This window comes from Macaca thibetana, chromosome 9, assembly GCF_024542745.1.
Source record: "Macaca thibetana thibetana isolate TM-01 chromosome 9, ASM2454274v1, whole genome shotgun sequence".
Lineage (NCBI taxonomy): Eukaryota > Metazoa > Chordata > Mammalia > Primates > Cercopithecidae > Macaca > Macaca thibetana.
In genome coordinates, this window is record NC_065586.1 from 92127560 (window position 1) to 92141831 (window position 14272).

At 40.2% G+C, this 14272-nt stretch overlaps 1 protein-coding gene across 15 annotated transcripts in view; it reads left to right on the plus strand.

Moving 5' to 3' along the window:
• Positions 1-14272, plus strand: part of ZNF518A (zinc finger protein 518A) — a 103325-nt gene that overhangs the window by 8617 nt on the left and 80436 nt on the right. For 11 of the 15 annotated variants that reach the window (XR_007728581.1, XR_007728579.1, XR_007728580.1 and 8 more), the window contains one exon: positions 14126-14271. The exons of the other annotated variants lie outside the window; for them this stretch is intronic. The gene's annotated coding sequence lies outside the window, so the exon portion shown is untranslated. The remainder of the gene's footprint in view (positions 1-14125; position 14272) is intronic. 15 annotated transcript variants of the gene reach the window in all.

Sequence of the window (14272 nt, forward strand, 5' to 3'; positions counted from 1 at the left end):
GTTTCTGTCCCCTTGTTGCTTCTCTGACCTCATCTTCTAGCTTTCCCTCTAATGCTTTCTGTTGTGGTCATACTGATTTTCTTGCTGTTCCCCAAATGTGTTAGGCACATTGCACACTCAGGGTCATGGCACTTACTGTTTTCTTTTCTTGGATTGTTGGCTTCCTCAGCTCCTTAAGATCTTGACTCCAATAAGACCTTTTCAAGTGATGGCTCCCTGACTTCATAATTAAAATTATAGCACTCTGATTCTGCCTTTCCATCTTTATTTTTGTCTGTAGCACTTGTTGCCTTTGAATATACATTATAATTTGCTTGCTTTGCTTATTACCTGAATAATCAGTAAAATGTTATCTCCGTGAGGGGAGAGATTTTTGTCTGTTTACTGCCATATTCCCAATGCTTAGAACGTAGATGTGGTGCTAGCTATAAGCCTGGCACCATCCCGCATGCTGGTGATACAGTAAAGAACATTACAGATGTAGTTCTCATCCTTATGCAGCTTATATTCCAGTGGTAGAGATAGATAGAAAATAAATTGGCAAATAAAATATTGCCAGAGATGTAAGATGTGTTACAAAAAAGAAATACAAAAGGATAAAGTGGCGAATAATTTATGTTTTTTTTTTTTTTTTTTTGAGGAGGGGATGGTTTATAGGGAAGGGCCCTTCTGAGGTGGTGACATTTGAGCTGAGACCTAAAAGATGAGAAGGATCTAGCCTTTTGAAGAATGGAAGAAAGCACATTTCAAGTAGGGAACAGCTGATGCAAAGGCCTGAGATAGGAAGGATAGGAAGAATATTTGAGGAGCTGAGAATCTGTGGCAGCTTGTTGGAGTATATGTACAGTGGGGAGAGTGGTGTGAGATGAAGTTGAAGAAAAAGGCCCAAGACCAGATACTGCTGTTTCTTGCAGGCCTTTGTAAAGAGATTAAATTTTAAGTGCCTTGCCGCTATAGACTGAATGTTTGTGTCCCCCTTCGCCAGCCTCGTATTGATATATTGAAACCTATTCTTCATTGTGATGGCATTTGGAAGTGGGGCCTTTTTAAGAGGTGATTAGGTCATGAGGGCAGAGCCCTTAAGAATGGAGTTAGTACCCTTATAAAAGAGACCCCAGAGAGCTCTATTTTGTCATGTGAGGACACAGTGAGAAGATGGCCCTCTGTGAACCAGGAAGTAGGCCCTCCCCAGACACCAAATCGCCAGTGCCTTGATCTTAGACTTTCTAGCCTTCAGAATTGTGAGAAATAAGTCACCCATTCTATGGTACTGTGTTACAGCAGCCGGAACAGAGTAAGACACTTGGGAAACCACCAAGGAGCTTTAAGCAGGGGAGCTTTGTGATCTATTTTATTTTAAGAAGAGCATTAGCTCCTGTGTGGAGAGTGGACTCAGAGGAGGGTGGTGGACAAGGTGGAAGCATGGATGCCAGTTGGGAGGACTCTTTTCTTTTTTTTTTTTTTTTTTTTTTTTTTTTTTTTGAGACGGAGTCTCGCTCTGTCGCCCGGGCTGGAGTGCAGTGGCCGGATCTCAGCTCACTGCAAGCTCCGCCTCCCGGGTTCACGCCATTCTCCTGCCTCAGCCTCCTGAGTAGCGGGGACTACAGGCGCCCGCCACCTCGCCCAGCTACTTTTTTGTATTTTTTAGTAGAGAGGGAGTCTCACCGTGTTAGCCAGGATGGTCTCGATCTCCTGACCTCGTGATCTGCCCGTCTCGGCCTCTCGAAGTGCTGGGATTACAGGCTTGAGCCACCGCGCCTGGCCTGGGAGGACTATTTTCATTCATGTTCAAAATGATGGTGGCCTGGACTAAGATGATGACAGTGGACAGGAAGAGAAGAAGGGAAATACAGGATCTGTTGTTTCTATTTTGATTTTTGTTTCTGTTTTTTCGAGACGGAGTTTTGCTCTTATTGCCCAGGCTGGAGTGCAATAGCACGATCTTGGCTCACCGCAACCTCCACCTCCTGGGTTCAAGTGATTGTCCTGCCTCAACCTCCTGAGTAGCTGGGATTACAGGCATGCGCCACCACACCCGGCTACTTTTGTGTTTTTAGTAGAGGCGGGGTTTCTCCATGTTGGTCAGGCTGGTCTCAAACTTGCAACCTCAGTTGATCCACCTGTCTCAGCCTCACAAAGTGCTGGGGTAGGCGTGAGCCACCTCACCCGGCTCAATATCTGGTTTTGAGATAGAGTTGACCAGGCTTGCTTATGGGTTAATGTGGGAAGTAAGGGATGGAGGAATCAAGGATGAATCTTGATTTCTGGCTCATGAAAGTGTATGGATTTTAGTGCCACATACTAAGATGTGGACATACAGTTTCTAATCATGGAGGCAGGTGCTGTATAGACCTAGAGAAAAATTAAACCATTTATATTATTTAGTGAAGCTGAGCAGGAATGGATAACGTGATAACATGTTCTCCCAGCAAGCAGCAGTACATCTTTTGATTTTCTTCCCTCCCCTTGTGTATTCCAAATCAAAATCTGCCTATTCTAAATCACTGTCACAGCGAAATGACAAACAGAAGAAAAGAGCAAGAGATGAAAATAATCCCTTTCCTATACTGAATTCAATGGTGCTTATGTCACTTTGGACAAATTAATTCAGATTTTTCTCCCAATTCCTACCTATTAAAAAGGTGATTTCTATCAGAGTGTGGTGGCTCATGTCTGTAGTCTCAACACTTTGGGAGGCTGAGGTGGGCAAATTGCTTGAGACCAGGAGTTCAAGACCAACCTGGGCAACATGGTGAAACCCCATCTCTAAAAAAAAAAAAAAAATTGGGCAAATTAGCTTGGCATGGTGGTGCACACCTGTAGTCCCAGCTACTTGGGAGACTGAGGTGGAAATATCAATTGAGCCCAGGCGAGGCTGTAGTGAGCCATAATTATGCCATTGCACTTCAGCCTGGGAGACAGAGTGAAAAAAAAGATGGGGGGTTGTGGGAGTGGTTTCTGACTTAGTGTGTTTTAAACCAAGTTCCAAATTATTGCAGCAAAAAAGTTTACATGCTCTTTGAAGTTTGCTATGAATTGATTTAATCTAAAATCATAGTCATATTTGATTTGAAAATGAGAGAATGAATCGCTTAAAAATATATGGGTTAGGTACCTGTTTACCGAGTCTTCTGGTTTTTGTGAGGGAAAAACGAGAAATATTAAGTAAAACTTGCATTTAGGAAGCTTATACATTATCTGGGGAGGTAAAACTTTAATGAAATTATGGAATAGTATAAAGCAGTTTGTAATAAATGGTGAGCACTGGCTACTCTTTCAGTGGATATTCAGAGAAAGGAGAGATTTAGTGTGTATTGTAGACGGTTACATGTCCCTATAGGAAGCAGAATTTGAAAGGAGATTTGAATAGTATTGAATTTAGATAGAGGGAAAGAGATGCCATGCCTGGTGACCGAAAATTATATGAACAGAACAAAGGTCAATAAAGGTGTATGTGTGGGTAAGCATCTTTTATATTGGGCACAGTAAGAAGTCATAGTTTCAGGGAGTAATAAAGAGTAAGGTTTACCTGAACCTAGAACTGCTTCTGTATTTTAATTTTTAATTTTAAACTCCTTTATAATTGTGTACCAATATCAGCTGCATATCAGAATAGTATGTGACCCACAGATACACTAGAATTTTGAACATTTCCAGATCTGTATTTAATTAGTTTTGCATATTTAACCCTACATTTCTTTTTTTTTTTTTTTTTTTGAGACATGGTCTAGCTCTGTTGGGCTGGAATGCAGTGGTGCTTGGCTTGCTGCAACCTCTGCCACGCAGGTTTAAGTGATCCTCCTACCTCAGCCTCCTGAGTAGCTGGGAATACAGGCACATGCCACCACACTTGCTTAATTTTTAAAATGCTTTTGTAGAGATGAGGTCTCACTGTATTGCTCAGGCTGGTCTTGAACTCCTGGGCTCAAGCAGTTCTCCTGCCTCTGCCTCCCAATGTGCTCGGATTATAGGCCCGAGCCACTGTGCCTGGCCTACATTTCTTTTTCCATGTTTAAGTTGTTCATTAAACCACAGTGATTTGGAAAGAGCTGGATTTGGTTATGTATGTAAACTGGTATAAAACCATTTCTTGCACTCTCTTAAAATGTGATAGGCATTAGTTTTGCAGGTAAACTTTCGGAAAACTTAAAACAGGTACAAAAAAAAGTAAGCCCAAAATGTTTGTTTCAAGTAATGAATAGGTAATAGTTATTTTGAGGGCACTAAAATAGATTCTGCTTTGAAAGTAATATTCTTAGGGGTGTGTGTGTGTGTGTGTGTTTCTAGACTCTTTTTAGCAGAACCTTATATTTTTCAGTAAGCTTTTACTGTACATGCTGCTTTGGTTTTATCACCAGTAATGTATTCATTCGTATGACTGTTTTGCCTGTATTTATCTACAGAAAAAGGGTTGAATGACTTAAGGAATGCAGTAGTTTTCTATGTGATGAGACAACTTACGGAGCTACATGCTGAGTCACGAATATAGCTAAGCTAAAACTAGAGTTTTCTAGTTTTCTTTGGTTTTTAAGCAACTTGAATATAGTTAAATAGCACATAGATTCTTCCTTTTTAGACTCTGTAGAATGCCTTTGACTTTTAATTATCGTAGAAAGCAAATATAACTGTCTAGGAATGTTGCCTTTTGATGAACTCTTCAAATCTTCTTTATCTTTGGCATTGTACTTTGGGAATTATCTTTTAAAAGTCTTTCTGGACCCAATGTGTGATTTCTATTTTTTTTTCTTTTTTTTTTTTTTATTGCAACAGAATCTCACTGTCACTTGGGCTGGAGTGCAGTTGGCAGTTGGCTCACTGCCAGCCTCTGCCGCCTGGGTTCAAGTGATTCTCGTGTCTCAGCCTCCTGTAGGATTACAGGTACCCACAACCATGCCCAGCTGTATTTTTAGTACAGATGGGGTTTCACCATGTTGGCCAGGCCGTTCTTGAACTCCTGACCTCAGGTGATCCGCCCGCCTTGGCCCCGCAAAGTGCCGGGATTACAGGGGTGAGCCACTGCACCCACCTGTGATTTCTGACCTGTGTATGTTAACATTACTAGTTCCTTGGCTCCTCGCTTTTTATTTGGATTGTCACTCTAGTGATTTAATTTCCTCATTTCTATTTTTACTCTTTCTCCAGTTTATCTTGCTTTCTAGTACCCTTCTAATATTTCTAATGTACATCTTTTATAACTTTTTTCTGTTCATAAATTGACAGTTGCTTCTGTTAATCTTTCATTTCCAATTCAGATCTGTCCTATGTAGTCTGTTCTCACTTAACCTCCGCATCGTGCATTCTCTTTTTTTTTTTTTTTTTGAGACGGAGTCTCATTCTGTTGCCCAGGCTGGAGTGCAGTGGCCGGATCTCAGCTCACTGCAAGCTCTGACTCCCGGGTTTATGCCATTCTCCTGCCTCAGCCTCCCGAGTAGCTGGGACCACAGGCGCCCGCCACCTCGCCTGGCTAGTTTTTTGTATTTTTTAGTAGAGATGGGGTTTCACCATATTAGCCAGGATGGTCTCGATCTCCTGACCTCGTGATCCACCCGTCTCGGCCTCCCAAAGTGCTGGGATTACAGGCTTGAGCCACCGCGCCCGGCGCATTCTCTTTTTGATCTAGACCCTGTGGTACCTTGGGAGAAAAATAGTTTTCTTTCATTGTTTCTTTTTTCTGTTCTTCTGGTTTAGATTGCCTTTGCTCCTTTCTTACATGTTTAAGTCCTGCTACTCTTTAAAGGGTCCTCACAAAACCTACCTTTCTGTGAAGTAAACACAGTCATCATTGATTTGTCAACTTTTTGTATTAAGATGCCTCTGATTACAAGCAGTAGAAACCAATGTGAGCTAGCTTATGTTGAAAGCGGAAATTATTTTAAGGATACAGAATTTCCTGGAATTCAGGAGTAGGAATATATAGGCAGACCTCATAAAGGCTTGTGGTGGTGACATTGCCCTCTTGGTTTCAGTCAGGGTTCTTAGGAGAGTTGATTATTTTTCTCCTATTGATTTGGTTTTCTGGTTTGTTTTTTGCTATGCCATGCTGTCATTTTTTTAAAAAAAAATTAAACTATCGTCAGTAGTTTGGAGGATACCCTTCTGCAGATCTTGCTTGTGTACATGTATACTTATAAGATCTTTCCTCTTAGCATGAAAATGACATGAAAATGAGGATCATTTCTCCTACTTTAAAAATGTATTCTGTGCCTCAGTCTGCAGCTTCCTTCGTTGTTGTTTTTTTAGACAGGGTCTCGCTCTGTCACCTAGGCTGGAGTGCAGTGGCATGATCATGGCTCACTGCAGCCTTGACCTCCCAAGCTCAAGCAATGCTTCCACCTCAGCCTTCCGAGTAGCTGGGACTACAGGCGCACGCCACCACGCTTAGCTAATTTTTGTTTTTTTTGTAGAAATGGGGTTTCGCCGTGTTTCCCAGGCTGGTCTTGAACTCCTGAACTCAAACCATCCACCCACCTTGGCTTCCCAAAGTGCTAGGATTATAGGCATGAGTCACCATGCCCAGCCTACATCTTCTTTTCAAAATAAAAAATATATATATTACGTAGAATAAATATTGTTTGAAGTCAATTCAGTACACATACTTCTTTCTGTATAATTTCATGTGGATGTTCCATTATTTTATAATTTTCCTATTCCTGGGCATTTAAGTGATACTGATATATATATTTATATGTTACGCTTTTTAGGGGGTAGGATATTCTTAAAAGTGAGGTTTTTGTGAGTATACAAAATTGAGTATTATCAAGGAAAATATAAATTACCGAAGTGACTCAAGCAATAGAAAATCTAAAGAGCCCAGAAACCATAGAAGGACTTGCAAAGGTTGTAAGGTCTAAAAAGCTGAAGTGTTACTAGTTCCATATGGTGTTCTTGGTGCAGTCTGTATAATTTTAAGGAAAGAACAAAAATTAAACTATGGTCAGTAGTTTGGTTAGTGAACTATTTCAGAGCAGATGAAATAGTGGTAAGTACTGCAATCCATTTTACAAACCCTCTGTAATACCACTGCCAAAACTGTTATAGATAGCAAAAAAAAAAGAAAAAAAAATCTAAATAACATTTTGTCAGATGAAATTCAGCACTTTATTAAAGAATAATATGCTGCATATTGCAAAAATAGTTCAACATTATAGTTCTGTTCATTTGTTTGTATAGCATATAGAAAGAAATATATAGGCAAAATTAAATGGGTGTTAAAATTTTTAGTATTTCTTTTAACAGTATCAAGATCAGGAACCATATTGTTAGTTGAATACCATTTGTTTTTGTATAAAATACATGTATCTTTTTATTTTTTTGTTGAGATGGAGACCCGCTCTCTTGCCCAGGCTGGAGTGCAGTGGCACGATCTCAGCAACCTCCATCTCCTGGGTTCAAGCGATTCTCCTGCCTCAGCCTCCTGAGTAGCTGGGATTACAGGCATGGGCCACCACACCCGGCTGATTTTTGTATTTTTAGTAGAGATGGGGTTTCACCATGTTGGTCAGGCTGGTCTTGAACTCCTGATCTCAGGTGATCTTCCCACCTTGGCCTCCCAAAGTGTTGGGATTACAGGTGTGAGCCACCGCTCCCAACCACATCTTTTTATTTATGTAACAACACTGCATACATAATTGGTATTCTGGTTGTATTAATTCCCATTACTTTTTAGGTAGCCTCATTCCTCACAACTTAATTGTTAAACAAACTAAAAACACTTACAGCATGAATTTATATAACATGAGTGAAATTTAGTAACATAATTCATCATTCTCGTGAGTGTTTACCATTAACTTTGACGCTGGTGTTAAAGTGTTCGCTGCACTGGTATGAGTGGGTATGTGTGTGTTGATATGGGGAACACAGAATTGAATGATTCCTATATTGTTTTGATTTCTTCTTCACCTTTAGTGTCAACATTCTCCTATTTTATACTGGCAGCAAGTATATTATTTTGAGTTGGTTTAAGAAAAACTCAGTTGGTTTACCACAGAAGTCACTTGCTTTGTTTGAGAATTTCAAAATTATCATGGCTTCATGCCACTTTATTTCATAAAGTTTCATAAAATTGCAGTCTAGAGGCAAAAAGATTGCTGTTTTCACAACATCCAAATGTAAGTTGTTTGCTTGTGCTATCATAAGGTAGTATGCCAGTGTGGAGGCCCTGGTGATCTAAGACAGCATTTTATGAAACACTGACCTAAGAGTAACCAGTGATCACTAGGAACATTTTTGTATGTGTGTTCTTGACTTTTTACTTTTTACACATTTGTTTATCCATTCTGTATCCATCTATCAGTATTTGAACAAATTAAACTCTATTATGTCTACTGTTAATTTTTTCTTCACTTAAGGTATGTTACATATCATTGTGTTAGTAAATGTGAGTTTACAGTATTGATTTTTAGATTGCATAATATTCCCGTAAAATACCATACTTGATTTAATCATTATTTATTAGTGGACACTTATTTTTAATTTTGTGATTTTATAAACAATGGCACAAATAATATTTCTGATTATTAGCTTTAGGATGCATTTCTAGAAGTGAATCAGAAGTTGTATGTCTTTTCCCCCAGACTTTTTATGTATGTATTGCAAACTGTTCTTTATAAAAGTCCTGCCAGTTTTATCTCCATCATTAGTATATCATTGTGCCTTTTTTCCCTCACTGACCAACACTAGGTATTACAAATATGTAACATCTTTTGCAGTCTGATTGGCAGAAGTTTTCTCATTTTTGTTTGTTTTGAATTCTAGTGAAGTTGGGCGTGTTTTCACTTATATTCCTCTGTGACTTTCTTCTTTGGGTCTTTTGCCCAGTTTGTAACTTGTTTTTATTTTTATTATGAAATGTGTTTATGTACCAAATGCACACTGTGTGTATGGTTTAAAGATAAATATCTGCATACCAACTGTTTGAGAAACAGAAGCTCCTTTCCTCTACCCTCATTGTGTTCTCTCTGGTCATATCCTCCTCTCTGCTCCTAACCAATATGAAACTACCATTCTAACTTTTGGTATTTTGATGACTATAAACACCAAATTGTTTAGTTTTGAAAATTTGGTAGCAAGCCTAAATCTAGCTGTACAGTGAAAGGGTAACAGTGCCACTAGTAGATGAAGGCTCCCAGGAGAAGTTAAGGTAACAGCATACCTAGATCACAGTCTGGTTTTAGTTTCCCTAGAATTTACCAGAGCCGCTTTTGGGGAAGTCTAGGTAAGTCATGAGTGAATCCTAGCAACCTTAGGGCTCACTGTAATCAGAGAATCTGGCAGGCCCAGAGTATAGACCAGATAGTGGATGTCTGAGAGAGGCTGCTCTGTAATCTTGGTTTCTAAGCTCACCATGCAGTTGATCTGGATATAAAGGTATGGAGGGAAAAGCAGGAATATGATGAGTTTATGCCAATACAAGCCAAATACAGATAAGAATCTGGGTCAGGCTCACCTGGGGATTCTGTCCAGTGGTTGAAAAGATGGTACAGTGTCAGTGATGTTTTTGGCGATGGAAGTCCTCAGTGTGTCTTTTGATGTCCAAGATGTCTTGTCTTTGGACTGACAGGAGCATGTGATCTGTGGTCCAACTGTTTGTTATCCTGGTATTTCCCTTTACCATCATCTTGGGGATGTTATTTACTTCTCTCTATTCCATTTGATCTCACAATGCATATATTTCATGTCTTTCTCTCTCTTGGTTTATTCTTTCATTTTGGTGGAGTGTATCTTATAGTAACAACTTGGGGGAGGATGTCTGGCAGATAAATTTTGAGATTTTGCATGTCTTCATTTTACCCTTATACTTAGACCTTTGGCTAAATGTAAAATTCTCGGTTGAAACTTTATGCCAGAATTCGAAGATATTGCCCCTTTGTCTTTGTCCATCTGTTATTGTTGTTATTGTTGTTATTTGATTTCTAATTTGTTTTCTGACCTTTTTTGTTTCTTTTTAGAAACTGGATTTTGCTTCTACTGTTATGAATCTTTGCAATGATATGCCTTCGTACTTTACACTGAGCACTTGAAAATGTCCACTTGGTGGACGTTTTCATCCTGGAAACTGCTTTCCTACAGCTCAGTACTTTAAAGTTATTTTATTGATGATTTCCTTCCTCTTTTTCTTTGTACTCTCTTCCTGCCCTCCTGTTAGTCAAATGTTAGACCTCCTAGGTTGCTCCTCTAACTTTCTTACCTTGTTTCTCCTGTTTTTCATCTCTGTGTTTTGTTTTTTTCTGAGAAGTTATTTCACCTTTACCTTACAGCCCTTCCATTGCCTGTTTTTGCTTCTTTATGTTTTCTTATTTCTTAGAGTTCTTTTTGTTCTTTTGATGTTCCCTTTTTGTGGCATCCTGTTCTTACTTCTTATATCCCTGGAAATCAGTGAATTTTTAAAAATGTATTGTCTTGGCCAGGCACGGTGGCTCACACGTGTAATCCCAGCACTTTGGGAGGCTGAGGCGGGCGGATCACCTGATGTCGGGAGTGCGAGACCAGCCTGACCAACATGGAGAAACCCCGTCTCTACTAAAAATACAAAATTAGCTGAGTGTGGTGGCCCATGCCTATAATCCCAGCTACTAGGGAGGCTGAGGCAGGAGAATTGCTTGAACCTGGGAGGCAGAGGTTGCAGTGAGCCAAGATCGTGCTATTGCACTGCAGCCTGGGCAACAAGAGTGAAACTCCATCTAAAAAAAAAAAATTGTCTTAATACATAGTCTCAGTTTCTAACAAATTACTTTTTTTTTATTTATTTGGTCTGGATCTTGAACTAATATTAGAGGGTTTTCTCAGATATCCGGTAATCCTTGGCTGTCTGCTTGTGTCTCAGAAGCTCCTGGAAAGCCCAGTCTGAACCCATAGAAGGGTTTGTAACACAAAGTTTTGACTCCCACTGTGGGGAGCTCTTTGGACTGGGCCAGGCACCAGAATCTGGCCCAGTGCTTCTCCAACTGGTGAAGCTCTAGGATTTTTTTTCCTTATTTTTCTTTTTGAGACGGAGTCTCGCTCTGTCGCCCAGGCTGGAGTGTGGTGGCTCAGTCTCGGCTCACTGCAAGCTCCGCCTCCCAGGTTCACACCATTTTCCTGCCTCAGCCTCCCAAGTAGCTAGGACTACAGGAGCCCACCACCACGCCTGGCTAATTTTTTGTATTTTTAGTAGAGACGGAGTTTCACCGTGTTAGCCAGGATGGTCTCAATCTCCTGACCTTGTGATCTGTCTGTCTTGGCCTCCCAAAGTGCTGGGATTACAGGCATGAGCCACCGCGCCTGGCCTGATATTTTTTTTTCCCTTTTACCTCTCAGTCTATTACAGCTGATAGTTTTAAAGCATAATAAAAATAAATTGCCAGAATAATGAAATTTTAAAAATGAAGACATATAAAACACAAGTATGTATTTTTATTATTAGATTTAACAGATAATAACCCTAACTCTGAAAATTTCTGTATTAGTTTATAAATGTTTATTTTCGGTTTCGGTACTTACCTTGTCATGGACTGGTGACAGATGGCTTATGGACCATCAGCAGACCATAGTTTAAGGAGCATTGTTGTCACCTAGGAGCCAACCTAGAAGCAGAAAAAAAAAAAGGGATATGAGGTGAGGGTTTGTGTCTTATGTATGTGGTGATTTAATCCTCTTGGTTTTGGTGTAGTACCTACTCTCTCACCTGTGCCTGGTCTCCCCGAAAACAAAGATTCTGTTTTACCCACTGTAGAGAGTAAGCCTCTAGACTTCTGTAGTGGGGAAACAACAGTAACCGATAGCTTGATAGAGTGAGGAAGAGAATCTTAGCATCTAACTAAAAGTCAACCTGCTTTCTCCAAATTTCTGTTTTAGCTTCCTCCTCACTTCTTCCTCCCATTTCGGAGTTGCTTGGTGCTGCCAGTTCTTAGGCCTCGTAAAGATTCAGAATGTAAAATGTGTTAGTTGCTAGCTTTCCCAACTGTCTGCAAGGTCATTTATGTGCTTTTCAGTATCCAAAATTTTGTTGCTGTTGTTTCCTCTGCCGTTTTCCGTTGTGAATTTTGCTGTAAGCGATTCTAAATATTTGTTGTCGCAAGTGTTCTTTTTCTCCATCCAGTCTTTTCTGCTTTCTTAACTACATTAATAACAATGTTTATATTCATTTCTGTGTTGTAGGTTATATTGTTTACAGATATTTGTTCTATATTACTTTTTTTGAGTTCTTTGTGATTTAAATTTGAATTTGCTGAAGTATTTACTCAAAACTTTTTTCTTTAAAGAATACATATGTAGTATATTTTCTGAATCTTTGCATATCTAAAATTGTGCTTTTCCCTCACATATGGGAACTTTTCTGGATGTGAAATTAATCTTGGGTTACCTCAGAACTCTATATAAATATTATTCCATTTTCTTCTCGAGTTTAGAGTTGTGAATAAAATGTCTGATTAATATTGGTGTTTGGGCTGGGCGTGGCGGCTCACACCTGTGATCCCAGCACCTTGGGAGGCCAAGGCAAGTGGATCACGAGGTCAGGAGATCGAGACCATCCTGGCTAACATGGTGAAACCCCATCTCTACTAAAAATACAAAAAAAAATTAGCCGGGCATGGTGGTGGGTGTCTGTAGTCCCAGCTATTTGGGAGGCTGAGGCAGGAGAATGGCTTGAACCTGGGAGGCGGAGCTTGCAGTGAGCTGAGACTGTGCCACTGAACTCCAGCCTGGGCCACAGAGCAAGGCTCAGTCTCAAAAAAAAAAAATAAAAATAAAAATAAAAAAATTGATACCTGATTAAAGGTGGTGTTGCTGATGAAAAATCCCTTTTTTTAAGGTAACTATGACCACCTTTTTGGATAGCATTTCATTTTTATCTTTTAAGCTAAAAATTTTTACAAGAATAAGTTGTAGATACTGAGCTTTATATTCTCCTTCTGCTTTGTAATCTTGCCTGGTTATTTGGAGAGCCTTTGATTTTAAAAATTTAGGTCTTATTGGAAACAAACAAAAACCTAGGTACAATTTTTTCTCATTTTCAAAATCATTATTGCTCCTGCATCTACTTTGTTCACTCTTATATGACAGTCAATATGCTCTTTTTTATTTTATTTTATTTTTGAGACGGAGTCTCGCTCTGTCGCCCAGACTGGAGTGCAGTGGCCGGATCTCAGCTCACTGCAAGCTCCGCCTCCCAGGTTTACGCCATTCTCCTGCCTCAGCCTCCCAAGTGGCTGGGACTGCAGTCGCCCGCCACCTCCCCCGGCTAGTTTTTTGTATTTTTTTTAATAGAGACGGGGTTTCACTGGGTTAGCCAGGATGGTCTCGATCTTCTGACCTTGTGATCCGCCCGTCTCGGCCTCCCAAAGTGCTGGGATTACAGGCTTGAGCCACTGCGCCCGCCCCTCAATATGCTCTTTTTTTCAATATGCTAGTTATTATCTGATTTTTTTTTAAGTTTTCTCTTTTTGTTTTAATTGCAGTAACTTTCTTTTTGTTTTTTGTTTTTGTTTTTGTTTTGTGACAGAGTCTCATTCTGTCACCCAGCTTGGAGTGCAGTGGCATGATCTCGGCTCACTGCAGTCTCCACCTCTACCTCCTAGGTTCAAGTGATTCTTGAGCCTCAGCCTCCTGAGAAGCTGGGATTACAGGCACCCATCACCATGCCTGACTAATTTTTGTGTTTTTAGTAGAGATAGGGTTTTACCATGTTGGCCAGGCTGGTCTCAAACTCCTGACCTCAGGTGATGTGCCCTCCTCGGCCTCCCAAAGTGTTGGGATTACAGGCGTGAGCCACTACTCCCTGCCTTACTGCAATAACTTTCATTATGGTCACAGCTGGGTGGGAGAACAGGGGAGAGGTTTCTCAGAAGGTTCAGATTATTTTCTCTTTTTAGAGCTGCTGTATCCAGTGATGTTTCTGCCTACTTATCTTTTTTTGTTGGCATTGGTGGTTAAGATGAATTCCTAGAGAATACACCAAGATTTTCTCAGTGTTTTTGTTAGGAGAAGGGGAAGTTGAGATTTAACCTCATTTATTTTTCTGACAGTGTAGAGATAATTCAGTTATGTGGCGAAAGGACAGGGCTCTTGAGCAGAGGAAGATAGCCGTGGGTGTAGGAAGATTCATCTTTGTTCAGAAATAATGTCCTCTTTGCATCTCTCCTGACAGTTGGTGCTAACAATCCCCTACTCTGGCCTCTGGACCTAGCTTGAAGTTCTGGATTAATTTCCTTCTTCCTTGTACCTCAGCCTGAGCCTTCTGTCACCCAAAGGGCTCCAGCTTTTTTTCACTCAGGCCTCACTTTATCTTCCAAGG